Source organism: Barbus barbus (assembly GCF_936440315.1).
Source record: "Barbus barbus genome assembly, chromosome: 9".
Classification (NCBI taxonomy): domain Eukaryota; kingdom Metazoa; phylum Chordata; class Actinopteri; order Cypriniformes; family Cyprinidae; genus Barbus; species Barbus barbus.
Genome location: NC_136737.1, coordinates 14,621,178 through 14,625,638, shown reverse-complemented (window position 1 = coordinate 14,625,638; position 4,461 = coordinate 14,621,178).

The following is a 4,461-nucleotide window of genomic DNA, read 5'->3' as shown; positions in this document are numbered from 1 at the left end:
GGTTGACGGCAGAAAAGTAAGCGGCATTTATACAAGAGCAGCAAGAGATGGAAAGATAAACCCGTATGCTAGTAGCCAATAGAAAGGCGACAAAAAGTGACAGGCACTTGGAATGTCCAATAGTCACGCGTATATTCACTCCAGACCCGCCCCTTTCGTGACGAACACTGTGTGTTCAGTGAGGCTGACTGAAGGGGCTAGAGCACAGCCTGCGTGACATCATTTTATTAGTCTGGTTAACGTCGACGCTCGCGCGTCGTTTCGCTAATTTGGCTAAAAACGTTCGTAAAAGTGATTCGGAGGCAGAAACGTTTGCAATACTGTAATTTTTTATTTGTTTACATTTCTGTCAGAATTCTTTCATTTGGTTACTTGCAAAATAGACATATCTTTTAGCGTGGATGAAAAAATACTAAATTCGCATGGGGGGTTTAGCGACCACTAGTTAGGCTAGTCTGTAACTAAATCTACTGTGTACTTGATTTGGTCACACCATCTTAAGGCAAGACTTTGCTAAGGTAAGGTGTGAACATTATGTGATATCTTGTCTTTATTGTTCTAAGAAGCCTTCAAACAGAAGCAGTGTTCACAAGCTTTGCATTTCAGTATCCAGTTAAACGTTCATAATTATTATTATTATTTTGCCTCATGTGACTGTTAACAGTAATGAATTACATTTTTGTTCAAATATAATACAAAGTATTCATAGCATATATTAAATGTTACATTTATCATTCTTGAACAGTATTATTCAGTGGTTATAAATAAAACATAAAATTTACACTACCAACTAACTTGGCAAAGCTGCGTAAACCCTTAATCCTTACACTATAACCACCCCATGCAAAATATGATCATTTATTTTTTTTAAATATGTTTTTACAGAACTAAGCTGGTTGGTGGAACCAAAACAAAATCATAGTATACATTGATAATCACACCAAATACTTTGCCCTACTGAGCATGTACTTCCAGTCATAAATCTTACCACAACCACAGAATTGTTTCCGTCTCTCCTTGTGGCTGATTCATAGAGCTGGTCTAGTGAGGGGGGGAAAGGAGCATGGGATCACAGAATACAGGGATCATAACAGAGTGTGTAGTTGGGGGATGGGATGAGAGGCCATGCAGCATGGCCAGAAGAAGAGAAAAGGATGATGGCAGGAAACAACAGATGAAGAGGTACAAGTCAATTGTAGATTTCATACCACACCAATCCCACAGAAAGGAAAAACCAGAAAGAGAAGAAACTGCAAGAAATGAGGTCAACCAAAGCAAAGAGACAAGTCTAAATATTGGTGGAGATCATGGAAAATGTCACGAAGGGGCTTAAATTCCAATAGTGAATACGTAAAGCCAATTTATTTAGTTAAATGTTAAAGAGATCGAACAGCTGTGGAGGGTGTTGTTGTTGTTTTTTTTTTTTTAAATCATTAATAATAACAATAATTAAAAATTAAATGGAAAGTTTTATGAGTTCTTCTGAAGAAACTACTCATTTTATTGAGCGGGAGAAAAAAAGATAAATTGGCAAAATCAGAGCAGAAAAAATGAAGCGTTTAAGATCTCCACAGCAGGGAGCAAGCAAATTAGTAAATAATATCATGGATCTCTACTGAATAACAAAAAGCACAGTAAATTGTAATAATTAGCCCCAAGGGTCCTATATGGTGGACAATGGAGCTGTAAGGCAAAGGAATACAGCTGGCTTACATACCTTTACTAGCGTAGAGAGAGCGCCATGCACAATAACTACAATGTTTGATCATGCATAAATGTATTTATGTATTATTATAAAGGCTATATGTCATATAGTTTAGCTAGTTTTTCAAATGAGCCTACTGCTATAGGTCAGATTATGGTTCACAGCGAACAGTGGGATTTCAAGAGCGAAATTAGTGAGCTTGTAAGATCTCCAAGTAGTTTGTAGTAACAGCTGGGACTGACATGGAGAGCATGCAGTGGGTCATGCAGAAAGGAGGGTTAAAACAGACAAAAGAAAAAAAAATCTCGAAGGAAAGAAGCATTGTTGTTCGGAAAGACGTCCAGGGATTTTAAGACAAAAAGATATGTAAATTTCTCGATTGAGATATCACTTTGTATTCGTCATCACAAGCAGTCGTAATATATAGCAAAGTGGAAAACGGCGAGGATAATTCAGAGAGTGGCTGTGAAATGTGACAGATTTACACAAAAAATCCATGATGGTTTAGTATAATATCTTGTTTCCATGCATGGTAGGATTCATTATCTAAGAGACTCTGTTGAATCCTCCTTCCAGCCATCCTCCGCCCTCTGTCTGTAATTAACGCCAGATGTAGAAGTAAAATTAGCATATGTTTCACACGTTTCTGCTAATCATTCATACATTTGTGTGAGCGTATAAAATATTTATCTATGTAGAAAGTCTGAATAAAGACTATTGTTTTGCTATTGTAACATTTCCTTGGCATAATATTATACTACTTAATTTGAAGCTTACAATGAAATTACCATGCAATTATCATTAAATTGGTATATGGAAATTATTCATGGCAGCGTGTATTTATTTGGTTTAACGGAGTGTAAGTATTATTTTCACGTGTTTTCTTTTTGCATTCATGAATGGTTCAAAAAGCACTTGTTTGGGGGAGTTTAGATGGTTATCCACAAAAAAAACCCCCCAAAAATAAAAGTTATGCACCTTTCACATGTTTGTCAAGATGCATTTTTGGATATACAAACTGAAATTAGCATAAAAATAGACATTGAAATCAAAAGATTTTATAAAATTATTTTATAATTATTCATTTTTATTATTAATTATTTCTTTGATTTTTTTTCCCCATTTGTCATGATTCTTTTTTTCAAACTCCAAATGACCCCAAAATGAAAGTTTCTGAGGGGTTTTTCCCATTATTGTCAATAATAATTTGATTTGTATTATTTTGATGTATGTTTTGCTTTATGCTAATAATTGTGAAGTTAGGGTAAAAAAAAAAAATCATGTCACAATGACGTTACCAAATCTTTAAATTCCTAAAATAAGTACATTTAGCCAAAATATATATTTTTATTTATTTATTGTCACTTTAGTTATGTAAAAAAAAAAAAAAATGGCATACAAATAGGGGTCTGGTCATCCAATTTCACCCTAGAATCAACAAAGCGCAAATTCCTACACAATTCTCAATACTGTTATGCAAAAATTAAAAATAAATAAATAATAAAATTTAAATAAAAATACTAATGTTTGAATATGTGACCCTGGACCACAAAAGTAAGCATAGCATGGGTATATTTGTAGCAATAGCCAAAAATATATGGGTCAAAATTATAGATTTTTCTTTTATGCCAAAAATCATTAGGATAATAAGAAAATATCATGTTCCATGAAGATATTTTCTAAATTCCCTACCGGAAATGTATCAAAACAAATTTTTGATTAGTAATATGCATTGCTAAGAGCTTTTGGACAAATTTAAAGGCGATTTTCTCAATATTTAGATTTTTTTGCACCCTCAGATTCCAGATTTTCAAATAGTTGTATCTCGGCCAAATATTGTCCTTTCCTAACAAACCACACATCAATGGAAAACTTAATTTAAAAAAAAAAACTGACACTTAGAAGTGGTTTTGTGGTCCAGGGTCACATATTTGTTGTTTCTTATATTGTGTATTACCGTAATAAACTTTATTGTGAAAAGTATAGTATATAGTAAAGTATTTATAGACTGTAGTAGCTTTTTGTGCTGTTAATTTCTAATTTTCTAATGTTAATTAATCATTTAAAATTCAACCTGGACAGAATTAATGTAGTACAGTAATGAGAATCTAATGACAATCATTATAAGAACGATGACAAAGCTCAGAAGTAAAGCTATGGGCGAATTAATTAATTATGGTGATGAGAATGGCGGAATGTATTCTCGGAATGTTTTCACCCGATCATATAAAAATACTGAAAAATATCTCAAAATGCAATCAGTGGGAAACCAAACTATACGGAACAGAGCACCTGCAGTCGGCTGGTTTGAACCTGAAGCTTCTCGCCGTGTGCATCTCCAGAGTTTTCCATTTCCAGGTCAGCTGAGCATAGAACCCACCTTTTATCTCTGTTTGCTCTACAGCACTGCACAGTATGAACCCCTAACCTTTTCATGCATTCATCCTCCTCAGCGAACTCTCTAATCTCTGATTTACTTCTCTCTTTTCACATCACTAAAAGCCATCTGAGCTCTTCAAAGAAACTCCTCCATGGCTGCTGTATCACACAGATGTTTGGGGTGCGCTGTGCTGCACTCGTTGACTACCTGCAGCGGAGGGCGAGATCTTTGGTGCATACGGTAGTGATCAGACATGAAACTAGGCCAAGCTCCATAACCCCAAAGCCTCACCAACCCCCATCAATTCAAACAGTGACATCACTATGACAATCATCGGCTGAATTCTTTCATTCTTCTTTTATTCTGAATTCTTTCG